The following is a 13,934-nucleotide window of genomic DNA, read 5'->3' as shown; positions in this document are numbered from 1 at the left end:
ACCATCGTAAGTTGGCAGACAGGGTCACCAAAGCAGAATCAGTCACACAAACTCTGCCACCGCCTCTTCCAGACATGCAAACAAAAATAGCAAGTATGCAAGAAGAAATATCCGCTTTGCACCGTAGGGCGGAAGATGCGGAAGTGTGTTCGTGCCGTAACAACATTTGATTTATTGGCTTCCCCAAATGTTTAGAGCTCCCCTGTGCCATACTTTTCTTAGAGGAGTGGTTCTTGAATACTGTGCTGGAAGATAAGGCGCCCCCCTTGTCTCCATAGAAACAGCCCACCGTATCCCGGGACGCCCACCAAGAGCAGGAATACCACCACGCCCTCTCATCGCCCACCTATTGAATTTTAGCAACTGTGATCTCATCCTCCAATTGTTCCGCAATAAGGGCCCTTGGCACTTCGAAAACGCCATGACCTCTGCCTGCCCAGACTACGCCATGGAAGTGCAGCTCAGACGTAGCTCTTACACTAAACTTAAACAACGGGTGTGTGAACTGCATATCAAATATGCACTCTTTTTCCCAGCGTAGCTTAGAGTCATAGACAATGAAAAGACGCATGTATTTCAAACACCGGAGGATGTGTGGACTTAGTTGTATGCCAAGGGCCCTGCTGTGACACTTGGGACGGACGAGGAGACGGACACACGGGTGACACCTAAACTGCGGCAACAGTGCAGGAAGCCCCCACGGTCCCGTCCAGATCATATTCAAGAAGCTGTGGAGCAAGCAAGAGCAGTTGAGGCGATGTCACAGCATCAAACAAACTCTTTTTCTGGTCCTCGTTCGGATAACATTAGAACATCTGGATCTGAGACCTGTGAATCGGAGGCCTCTTCGGTCTGCAGCAATGGGGTCTCCCACATTACCCATGGATCTGTAGATGATATTATCTGATTTTGCATTTCCCATATGGCATAACCTGCTGATCGACTGTGGCTGCTTCCTGTGTGCCTCTCAACTACAGACAGGGCCTCCTAGCGGATGCTGATTTTCTTTGTGACCTTTCCATAAAAGGGTCCAGTCCCCAGCGTGGTGTCCTAGAACGCACTTGCAAGTCACGCCCCCTACGCTATGCCTAACTGGACACATTATTCACTGAGTTATCATTGCAAATGTTATTTTGTGCATGGTTCTGTGTATTGGGCGGCATACCACATGGTTTCGGCCCTGGGGGGATTGTTACTACAGCTGGGGTGTTTTTTTTTATTTACATGCTTGTTCTACAATGTTTTGCACTGTAATGTAGTGCACAGAGTTGTTGCTTTAGGCATGGGACATTAACATGGTGGATGACTAGGAAAGATATCTCTTGTATGGGAAGAGGGAATTGTGGGGTCAGGGGGCACCTGGTAGCCCAGTGTTTTTTTTTTCCAATCATTGCATTGGACACAATGTCTAGCACATTCTCATTGAAGCATACCCCGCAATATTGAATTTTGACCTGGGATATGCGAGGAATAGCATCCCTTATTATGCGCCACAGAGTATACTCATAGCTTAAGCACCGCCAGGTTCACATTGCAATGCTCCAGGAGACACACCTTACAGCCACAGAGCTGGAGCAATTGCAATCTAGGTGGCGAGGACAAACATATGGCACTATTACATCCGCCTACGCAAGGGGAGTTCTCATATGGGTTGCCCCAGGGGTCCTCTTTGCATTAGCCACTCAAAAGATAGATTCAGAAAGCCGGTATGTCATTCTGGAGGGTGGACTGGATGGGGCTCCCCTCAACCTTGCAGCAATATATGCACCCCATATTGCCCAAACACTTCTTAGATTCTCTAACACCTGCACTCTTCCGAGACCCACTAACTCCAGCAATTTGGGGAGGTGACTTTAATTGCATCCTGGATCTGCATTTAGACTGTTCCCCTCCTCCACTGGCTTCTGCCACAAGCAACCGCATCTCCCACCACTTCAGAAGATGGACTACCCACATGGGGCTTTGTGATGTATGGCTCCTGGGTCATCTGCAGGATCGTGATTATTTGTTCTACTCACCCGTCCATGACCTGCATACCAGGATTGACATCCTTTTTGGCACCATCCACATTGGGCCTCTTCTGGATCGGTCGGAGTACCTAGCACGAACGCACTCAGACCATAATTCGCTAGTGGAGATTTTATCTTGGGGGACACTACAGCCCATAGTCCCCAACTGGTGCCTCCAAACGGAGGCTCTTTTGGACCTCCCATTTTGTGATGCACTATTGCAGTGCATCCAACACTTCTTCGAAACAAATGATGGTTCAGCTTCCTCTCGTGCCGTAGAGAAGGAGGCCCACAAGATGGTGATCCGAGGCCACTGTAGGACGACCACCTGGGGGGTGCGAAGATAGTTAATACGTGACCTTTCTGAGGTGGAGCGAGACCTGCGTCAATCAGAAGTGCAGGTCATGGGGTGCACTATGTCGCCCTCACGGCTTCGACAATATTGTCTTTGCCGTGGCGAATGCGGAATCCACCCCGAGTTGTCACGACTTTCACACACGGATGGCCCTACAACATGCTGAGGAAGATCACTTGGGCAGATTGCTTGCCTGGCTACTCCGGGGAGAACACCGTAGTGCCACGGCTATGGCACTTAGACCAGCAGATGGAAAGATAGTTATTTCGCAAATCGCTATTAATGATGCATTCCGAGATTATTATCAAAAGCTCTGTGAGAAACCGGCTACCCCAGATTTGAGCTGTGTGCAGGAATTTTTAAGCAGAGCATCCCTTCCTAAACTCTCCAGTACCCAGCGGGATACTATGGAGGAACCCATTCAGCTTGATGAGATCAAAGAAGTCATTTCACAAATTGCTCGTAACAAAACACCAGGTGCAGATGGCCTACCAGTTGATTATTACGCCACTTACTCCACTGTTATCATGCCGCGTCTCGTGGAAGTATTTCAGGAGGCATTTGAACGGGGCCGTCTACCATTATCCCTATGCAAGGCCTTAATAATGGTGCTACCTAAACCGGGGTGAGATCCACTAGACGTCAGGTCATATCGACCTCTATCTTTGCTAAATCTGGACTGCCAGATATTGGGGAAGATCCTGACAAACCGATTACTTCCTGTAAAGCAGACATTAGTCCATCATGATGAATCACTCTTCATTCCGGGCTGAAGTACTTTTCTCAACATACATACGGCGCCTATTGCATATCATTCATAATACTTCACCTGATGACCTATACCAAGTGGCAGTTTCCTTAGACATAGAAAAAGCCTTTGCTACCCTAGGATGGGATTTCCTCTTTGCAAGTCTTGAATTCATGGATTCGGACCCTGACTTATGCAATGGATTACCACGTTATATACTGAACCGCTAGCCAGGGTAAAGACGGCTCAGGTGATTTCTTATTGTTTTAATATACAGAGGGGGATGCGTCAGGGGTGCCGCTGTCGCTGCTTGGCTGTGGAACCTCTTGCATGGTATCTGCGTGATCGGGCTGAGAACTGGGGTATACCGGAGGACTTCTGGAGACTCAACGTTGTGTCTCTCTACAAGGATGACGCTCTTATTTACCTCAGGGATGCACCAACCACACTGCCGAAGCTTGAACAGCTACTGGAGGCCTTCGGGGAGGCCTCGGGCCTCCGGGTTAATTGGCCCAAGTCATGTGTATTCCTGTTAGCCTCACGCCCTCCTGCCAACACAATGATCGCAGCTGACTCCCACTTGCAGTGGAATTATGACTCCTTCAAGTACTTAGGAGTAAATGTTTATCATGGAAAGCGGGATCTTCTCAATGGTAATTTATACAAGTTGGTTGCAAATCTCTGTAATTCCCTAACTTTCTGGCGTTCTTTGCCACTATCACCAATTGGCCGTGTGGCAATATCCAAGATGTTAATTCTACCCAGATTGCTTCATCTATTTTCAGCATTACCAGTAGTAGTACTGCGCGCTTTCTTCAAGATGCTTCATAACCTGCTACTTGATTTGATCTGGGGAGATGGACGCCGCAGGGTAGCCCTATCCAAACTCCAAAGACCAATGATGGAGGGGGGGTTTGGTGCCCCAAATTGTGAGGTATACTACGCAGCTGCACAATTTCAATGGCCCATGACTTGGTTTTTCTCACCAAAATGTCCAGAATCCCGCACTATACAAGCCCAACTGGGAACTGTTGAAGTGAGCACTTGGTTAACAGACTTGAGTGGTCTTCGTAATACAATGACACAGCTAATGAAGGTAGCACACATATGCTGGCACCGTTTCATACATCTTAAGAACCCACACATCCCATACTCACCGGAGATTTCCATTTGGGAAATACCCGGGATAACACAGAAAACACGAGCTACTGACCATGACCAATGGACTGGAAAAGGGGTCAACCGCCTGGGAAATTTATTCTCGGAGGGCAAATTTCTGTCATTCCAGGACCTTATCACCAGTTATAATATTACTCCTGGACAATTTCTCACTTATTATGGTATATTGCAGGTCGTGCCCGGCCTCTGAGGAACGTTGGATGCAGAGCCACTTATGTCCCAGACACTACACACTATCTTAATGACCTGGGGCACATATCGCGCCATTACCACTTTATACGCAGAACTACATATACCTGAAGCCAACCTTAGGCAGACTGTGAGCGAGAAATGGAACATCGCGTTACTGCAACCACTAACTGACGAGGAATGGAAGGACAGTAAAGGGGATATCCCGAAATGCTAGATTCAGATTTACACAATTTAACTATATACATCACACTTATCTGGACTCCCATCGCATCCAATGCATGTATCCCGCATATAACTCGGGTTGCCCATGCTGCACCTTACCCCTAGCGGGATTTTATGACATGGTATGGGTCTGCCCGGTGTTACAAACGGCCTGGCGCACAGTTGTAGCACTAGTATCTGAATAGAACTGAACAAGCATCCCCTCCCCGTAACTCCTGCCTCATGTCTTTTGGGCAGACAGATTAGGAAGATGATGACATGAGTATTGTGGTCCGTAGGGCCCGAGGACTAGAATAAGTAATGAAGGAAACGGTGTGCCAGTACCACAGGTACAAATGAAGACAAAGGCCAAAAGGACCAGGGCCAGATCAAGAAACACTAGAAGGATCAAGACCAGGAAGACTGTGAACAAGCCTAGGAGTATTAGGGGGACTAGGACCTTGGGACTGGAGTCCACAATACCAAGTGGAGCAGAAATACCAGGACTTGTGGGTAACAGGACCAGGGTGAGGAAGATCAGGAGGACCAGGACAGACAGAACCAGCAAGACGAAAGGGACTGGACCTGGATGGTGAGCAAGACAAAGATCGAAATAACCACGCTCAGAAGGACCCAAGCAAAATCCCAGCACCAAGCAGGTCAGGATCAGGAAGTGCAGTGCCAGAAGGGCAATGAGGACTAGGCACAGCACCAGGAGAACAATGATAATCCAAACCAAGAGGACAAGGACTGGGAAGGCCAAGCATATGAGGACCAGGACATGAGAGGTCAGGTAGATCAAGGGGACCAAAAATTGGATGAATTTGAGTGAGAAGGAACATACAAAAAGTATACAAAGTCTTGAGCAGAGAACAATAGGTGTAAGAGGATCAAGTCCAATGGGAACAAAACCAACAAGAGAGCAAGGACTGTAGGAACCAGGATTAGGATGACCAGGGCTGGAAAGACCAGAACCAGAGTGAGAAAGACTAGAACAGGACCCAGAGGATCAGCAGCAGATGCCCAGTTGACCAGGGACACAAGTACAATAGCTAAGAGGGCCAGGGAAGAAGGACAAGTGGAACTTTAACTAAGGGGACAAGAAGGTTCAAGGCACAGGTGGATAAGAGTACCAGAATGAGAATGTAAAGGAAGCCCAGGACAAGAGGAACCAGAACGACTGGAGCCAGGATAACTAAGGTGGTTAGGAAAACAATGATCAGAACAAGGGTGATCAAAACTAAGAGGATAAGTTAGTGCAGAACCAGGATGACAAGGAGCAGGAGATCTTGTAGGACCAGGGCCAGAAGCTTCATGTTTAGATGGAGGGGGACCAGGACAACTAGTCACATTAGGAGCAGATGGTCCAGGCCTAAGGTTCAGATGACAAGTGAGTGCAGAACAAGAGGGACAAGGACCTGGAGTACCAAGTGGAGTAGAAGGAGCAGGACCTGGGGTAGCAGGACCAGAGTGCCATGGATCAGTGGGACAAGGACAATCTGAGCCAGGAGGACAAAGAAAACTACACTAAGATCGAGAAGACTGGGCCCAACCAAAAGGGACCTAATGAAAAGGGCTAAGATTAATTGAAGCAGTACCATGTGGACCAAGAGGGCCGTAACCAGGGGGATCAGGACTAGAGAGAACCTGGTGGAATGAACACTAAAACACCTCATAAAAGGAGGACTTCAGACAGATGAGCTTTTAGAACTGGCATGGGGGGAGCCTTGAGAATTCTTAGGACCAGTGTAGACCTGCATGGGGATTCGTAAAGCCAGTGGCAGTGGGTTTAGGGGCTGTACACCAGCAAAGGGATTCCAAAAGCAAGTGGCACTGACCTACAGGCTCTGAGTGCTAGTGGTATTTGGCAGAGAGATGGTGGGGCATTAAGTGTTGATACTGGATCTGTGAAATCCAAAACAGAGAAGGGCAGTTTTCTATAACACGAAAAAGTTGGTCTGTATATCTCATTTGGAGAGTATAAGTGTTAACGCGTCCAGCCTTTGTAAATTACCTGTACCTGGACACGTTGGAGGTCGGTGAATCTTTTAACCGAGTCGGGCTCTCCTCATCCTAAAATAGTCGAGTCACTCAGATCAATAATCAATAACTATTGCAATCGGTAATCAATACTCAATTAATAGATCAATATAGCACATCAGAAATCAATAACAGTTGGTATTTCGGCGCACCATGACCTTTCAGTCATGAATAACCACACCAGTTTATTAAAAGTTAGTGAATTTATTTCCCTATATTAACAAAGCTAACACGATGTATATAAGTCTCAAAACCAAATGATATATGTATATGAACATTACTGGCCGTCCATAATGGCGGAAGAAACGCAATCTACGCAAAATCTGGATAATGATACACTCAGTTATGGCAATGCAAATCACTAATATGACTAACTGTATTTGACTAATTTCATACATTGGTCAGCATAACAAGATTTCAATTTAGCATGGTACATTGAATGAATACCTCGACTAACCTCTAATTAGCATTGGCATGTGGGACTTCATGCAAAACGAATTTAGTCAACACAAATTTGGAAAACTTCTAGCTAGGACCCTATCAAAATAGCAGTTGGTACCTAAAAGGAAAAACACAATGCATAATACATTTATCCTTTCATATTTACCAAATACAATCAGCATTCAAGAAAAGTCTTCGTCCTTCAGGTACTGGTTCGATCAGCATGGGGCAAGTTTCAAAGGGGCAAAGTTAAGGGCAAGCTTCCTTGCAGCGGCAAGGAGAATGGGGCAAAGTTACTGCATGGGCAAGACGGGGCAAATCAAAGTTAAAGTCTTTAGGGTGAGAATTCTTAAAGTCTCTTTCTCTCAGATAGAGAAAAGGGCATCAGGGTGTCATCCAAAATGGAGTCTGGCATCTGGCTTCAAACTGGCATCGAGGAAAGTGGCTGACTTCTCTTTGTCCAGTGGGTTTAAGTAAGAAACATTCCAAATTCTGCAGGGTCTTCCATTGGAGGGTTCATAGGTTGGCTTCAAATTGTCCAATGAAAATTGTCTTTTACTAGCGCTCATTTATGCATACACTGTCCTTGGGGCCTTGGAACACAAGTTGTAACATGGGTTGCCAATTATTTTACTATCTGTACCTTCATTGTCCGCACCTGCAGACTGACCTTGTATCAAAGGGGATGAAACCGGCCTAGTACGAAACCTTGGAGATAAGTGTATCAGTCAGCTCTACTGGAAAAATACAACTTCAAGCAAGAATATATGTTTCATTAGTTCAAGGAAAAGCCACGCAGTTAGAATTTGAGACCAGGCAACTAGGCCAAAGCCTGTACTAAATTTAAGCTAAGCAAAACAGTTTTCAAACAAGAAATCATGGCATACATTTGCAATTATGACGGATTACTACATTTTCAATACTTCATGATTAATAAAGCTCGTTTACAATGATGGCGAACTACCCCGAGGGCACAATTTCCCTCGTACCTTATTTTCTTTACTAAAATCACACTACATTATACGTTTTGATTACACAATATGTATGAATATATGTTGGACCCTCTTTTTCTGTGTCATCAATCCCTCCTCTGATGACTAATTATGTCATCACATCAAATCTACCCACAAATTTTATTCCATTAAAATTCTGTATAGTAATTTGGCACTTCAGTCAATTCCCTTTTTCTTTTAGTCCCTTTTGACTTTTCTCTATATATTTCCACCATTTTGTTCTCTATTTTCTCTTCTCTTTTCCTTTTGTTCCTTGCTTTTAACATTTTGATAGCTTTCCATATTCCCCAAGAGCCTAATAGACAAATTAATATTATTAATATTCCCTTTACTATTTTTAGTAACAATCCGTTCCAAACGTTGCTGAGCCAATTTCCCACAGAAGCAAATCCTTTTCCAACTTTCTCCCAAACTCCTGGTTCTTTCAATTCCTTTAAATCTACACTTTCTTTAGTTAAATTTGTAAGCATTGTTCTAATTTTCCCACTGCTGTCTGGTATATATGTACAACAGTGACGTGTACCAAGCATTTTGCAAACGCCGCCATCCTTTGCTAAAAGAATGTCTAAGGCAAGCCGATTTTGAAGAGTCATAGCTCTTTCTGCAGCGAGTTCAGCATCCATCAGGATTATAGCTCCTGAAAACTTAGTCAGCATGTTATCCACAATAGTAGACAATTTTCGTATTTTGATTGAATTCAATATGACTCCCACTGAAGGAATCAATGCTCCAAATATATCTCCTACCACACCAGAAGCTGTCTCTCTCTTCTGAACATGATGTGATTCAGACAGCTTTGGAAATTTCGTTAAGTCATCCAGTTGGTAAATCTTTGGGAACACTATTCCCAAGTAACATCTCCCATACCATCCTTTAGGAAGACGATAATAGGCGTTGAGTCCACAAATATAATATATCCCAGGAATAACTGGGTCTTGTCCATTCAGCATGAACGTCCACTTAGGTTGAAACAAAAACGTATGTTTGCATTCACTCGTTCCCACAAAAACTGTGTCATAGTATGATTTATGTCTATGTATACAAAATCTCCCTACATGCAATGTATCTAAAGCTATTTTCCCTTGTGTCTTTATTGCGGCAAAAGCATAGTTATCTACGGATGTCCTTTTGTGTAATTCCTTTTCTAATTCCTCCTTCATTTTTTTCCTCCTATCATCAGTGCGGTCTAAGAAGTTTATCTCTACCTGTGAAAGCAAGCATGTAAGGTTCTCTCTATGTGCGTGTGCTGTGTGAAAAGTGACAACGGCTCAAAGAATTCTCTCATTAATTTGAAATAATAATCTCTAGTGATTTTACTCAGGTACTCAATTATGGGGACATATGCAAATGTAACATCATAATTAGAGGAAAAATAATGAATGTACGTCTGACCATAAAATCTGGACGTTATTATACTACATGTAATTCCATAAGTAAGAGGCATGCTGTGATACGTTACCCCTTCCACTACTGAGGTAGGTATTTGTGTACACACATAACAATCTTTCGCATCCATGGTCTCAACATACTCACTCAGCAAGCAATAGAAAACGTTAGATGAAAGTTCCTTCTTATCATGCAAATGTCTCTCGTCTCGTTCGAGTCTCTTCAGAGCTGTTAGTTCAGTAACAATAGTAGGTTTAGAAGTAGAAGCATCATTCGTCTCACTCTCATTTTTACCATGCATTCCAAGAACTATTGCTACAATGATTAGTACGCATGCTGTTATTAAACCTATACACATGTATTTACAACACTTCATTTTACGCCCCTGTGTAGTGAAGCTAGTCATGTTCTGTATAGAATCAGAAAGTTGAAGACACTTTATCAAAACGGATTTGCAGATATTTACAAAGCTGAACGAGTTCAATGTTCACACAGTTTTCTTTAGCAGCTTAGGGGGTGATTCTAACTTCGGCGGGCGAAGTTCCCCCACCAAAATACCGCTCTGCGGTCGAAAGACCGCTGAGGGTATTTTGGGATTTGCCCTGGGCTGGCGGGCGGCCGCCAAAAGGCCGCCCGCCAGCCCAGGGCAAATCAACCTTCCCACGAGGACGCCGGCTCAGAATTGAGCCGGCGTAGTGGGAAGGTGCGACGGGTGCAGTGGCACCCGTTGCGTATTTCAGTGTCTGCATAGCAGACACTGAAATAGTTTGTGGGGCCCTCTTATGGGGGCCCCTGCAGTGCCCATGCTATTAGCATGGGCACTTTAGGGGCCCCCAGGGGCCCCGCGGCACCCCCTACCGCCATCCTGTTCCTGGCGGGAGTCCCGCCAGGAACAGGATGGCGGTAGGGGGTGTCAGAATCCCCATGGCGGCGGAGCGCGCTCCGCCGCCATGGAGGATTCTGCAGGGCAGCGGGAAACCGGCGGGAGACCGCAGGTTTCCCGCATCTGACCGCGGCCGAACCGCCGCGGTGAGAATGCCCTGCGGGGCACCGCCGGTCTGTCGGCAGTGCTCCCGCCGACCCTGGCCCCGGCGGTCTCAGACCGCCGGGGTCAGAATGACCCCCTTAGTCTCTTATCGGTTAGCAGCGTCGTCTCAAGATCGGTTTCAAAGTCAATCAAGTTAGCAATGTCTTAGCCGGTTGAAAAGTCAATCAGGTGATCAATGCCTTTAATCGGTAATGTTCATGAACTTTTATTTCTCATGTGCCAAAATGAAGTTCTGCCTCTTCGTTCTCGAGACTGAGGGATACGAATTCGTCTGACCAATCGTTATTAGGCTAAGTATGCCCACTCCGGACCAGAATATCTTTTGCTCGGTATCCTTTTTCTTTTCAATTTTGCATCTCTCTTTGATTCTTTCTCGCTGTTACTTTCTTCCTTGGCCAAGTCTTTCTCTTTGCTTGGTGCTGCTATTGCGTCAGACACTTCCTTTCTTTTCTCTTTCACTCTTGGCCCTTCACTGTCGTTCAACGTTTCTCTAATTCTTAATTTTACTGGCGATATGCTTGGTCTTCTTTTTGCACTGTGTCCACTTGATGGACCTGCAATCTCTTCTGAAGGAGTTTGAGCAGTTTTGTTCTGTTCTGCCTTGTCCCCTCCTTCTGGGGAGTCAATCAGGTTTTCCTTTTCTTTTCCTGTATCGTCTGCTTGTGGGAAAGCCCTCCTCTGATCAGGCTCTCCTGCTTCTTCACCTGTTTCGAGCCCTTTGTCACCGTTACTTTCTTCAGGCTCTTTGTCACTTTCAGCTGTTTCAGGCTCTTTGTCACCTTCCGGGCCCTCGTCACTCTCTGAGGCTCCTCCTTGGTCTTCCCCAAATGAATCAGTTGCGTCATCCTCTAATATTATTTCTCCCTCCTCTATTTCTGCCTGTTCGCTTCTAGTTCCCTTTCGCTCTGTCTCGGCGCTTGGCACTTTGTAATAAGACACTGGTGATTTCAGCGCTTCAACTTCTTCATCTGTGGGACACAATACCCTCTTTGTGTGACTGCCGTGAATCCAGTTGGGAACTCCCGCACACTTCACAGCGGTGGTAGTCGTCAGAATCACTTGAAAAGGTCCTTTCCAACGGGGTTCCAAACACGACTTCCTCACATGCTTCTTTATCACGACCCAGTCACCTGCTTTCAGGGCGTGTCCTGGACCTTGGATCGGTGGCAAGGTGGTTGCCTCCACCTGGTGAGAGAAAGAGCGGACCACATCAGCTAGACCTTTGCAGTAGTCTAACACCACATCATCTGTAATATTCAAAAGAACATTTGCAGGAACTGCTGGAAGTCTCATAGCTCTGCACATGAGGATCTCGTGCGGGGACAATCCAGTCTTTCTGTCAGGGGTGTTTCTCATTGACATTAGCACCAAGGGCAATGCGTCAGGCCATTTTAAGTTTGTTGATGCACATATTTTCGCCATCCTTGATTTCAATGTGCCATTCATTTGCCCCACTAGACCTGAGGCTTCAGGGCGGTAGCTACAATGCAACTTTTGCTCAATGTTCAGCGCTGCACAAAGCAATTTTATTACTTCGTTATTGAAGTGACTTCCCCTATCTGATTCTAAGGAGATCGGAAATCCGAAACGTGGTATTAACTCTCTCAAGAGTAGGTTTGCAACTGTGAGACTGTCATTTCTGCGTGTAGGGTACGCTTCAATCCAGTGACTAAAAATGCACACAACCACCAACACATACTTCAAGCATCCATGCACAGGCATCTCAATAAAGTCCATTTGCATCCTGCTGAAGGGACCCCCTGCTCTTCCAATGTGGCTCAAATTTACTACGGTTCCCTTCCCTGCGTTCATCTGTTGGCAAATGACGCAACAATGGCAAACTGCTTCAGCAACTTGACGGAATTTGGGGTTAAACCAATCAGTTTTAAACAATCTAATCATGGCATCCCTCCCAAGATGAGCTTGTCCGTGGTAAAATCTGGCTATCTGTGTCAAAAGGCTGTTTGGTAGAACAAATTTCCCTTCACTTGAAACCCATAATTCATCTAGTCTCTTTACACATTGTGATTTGGTCCATGAGAGTTTCTCATCCTCACTGACATCATTCTGTAAGGATTTCAATTCGTCCATTGTATCTACAACCTTTAGAGCAAAGATTTCGCTTGGTTCGAGTTCTGGCTCATTTATCAAATTCCATTCATCCCTGAGCAATATACAGTTCAATGCGCAAAACCTTGCGACTTGATCCGCATATCCATTTCCCAGAGAAACATAGTCTTGTCCCTTCGAGTGTGCACTGCATTTTACCACTGCTACTTCCCCTGGCAATTGAATGGCATGTAACAATTCTCTTATTCTTTCACCATTTTTCACTGGTGATCCTGAAGAGGTCATGAAGCCTCTCTGTGACCACAATTGTCCAAAGTCATGCACTATTCCAAATCCGTACTGGCTGTCAGTGTAGATGGTGACTTTCATCAATGCAGAGAGTTGGCAAGCTCTAGTAAGGGCTACCAATTCCGCTACTTGTGCAGAGTAAACTCCTTGAAGCCAAGATGCTTCCAGAACGCCTGTTACCGTGCATACAGCATATCCTGCTTTTAATATTCCCAGGGCATCTCTCAAACATGAACCATCAACAAAAACGACTTGATTATTTTCTTCCAATCGGGTATCTTTGATATCAGGTCTTGGTTTGGTGCAAAATTCAGTCACCTGAAGACAGTCGTGCTCGATGTCTTCAGTGTTCTCAATTTCGGCATTTTCACTGGGAAACAAGGTTGCTGGGTTCAACGTAGTGCACCTTTTCAGCTGCACATTAGGCGATCCCAGAATTATTGTTTCATACCTTGTGAGTCTAGCACCAGTCATGTGTTGTGTTCGGGAACGTGTCAAAAGTATCTCGACTGAGTGAGGGACCATGACTGTTAAAGGGTGTCCCATCACTATTCCTTCACTCTGAGTGAGGCTGATACCAATTGCGGCTACGGCACGCAAGCACCCTGGCAGTGCTGCTGCGACCAGATCCAAAGTAGCTGAAAAATATGCTACTGGTCTGTTTACGCCGCCATGGGCTTGGGTCAAGACAGACAAGGAACACGCATCATGTTCATGACAAAACAATGTGAAAGGCTTTGTGTAATCAGGCGTACCTAAAGCTGGAGCCCTGCACATGCACTCTTTCAATTCAATAAAAGCATCCATCTCATCTCCTTTCAGCTCTATTTCATCTAGCGCATCCTTCTGGGTCAGTTTCAGTAAAGGTTTTGCTAGGGTTGAGAAATTGGGGATCCATTGGCGACAGTAGCTCACCATTCCCAAAAACTTTCTCACCTCCCTCCTTGTGTTTGGGGGACTCATT

The sequence above is a fragment of the Pleurodeles waltl genome, chromosome 7 (assembly GCF_031143425.1).
Source record: "Pleurodeles waltl isolate 20211129_DDA chromosome 7, aPleWal1.hap1.20221129, whole genome shotgun sequence".
Lineage (NCBI taxonomy): Eukaryota > Metazoa > Chordata > Amphibia > Caudata > Salamandridae > Pleurodeles > Pleurodeles waltl.
This window is presented reverse-complemented; position numbering follows the sequence as displayed.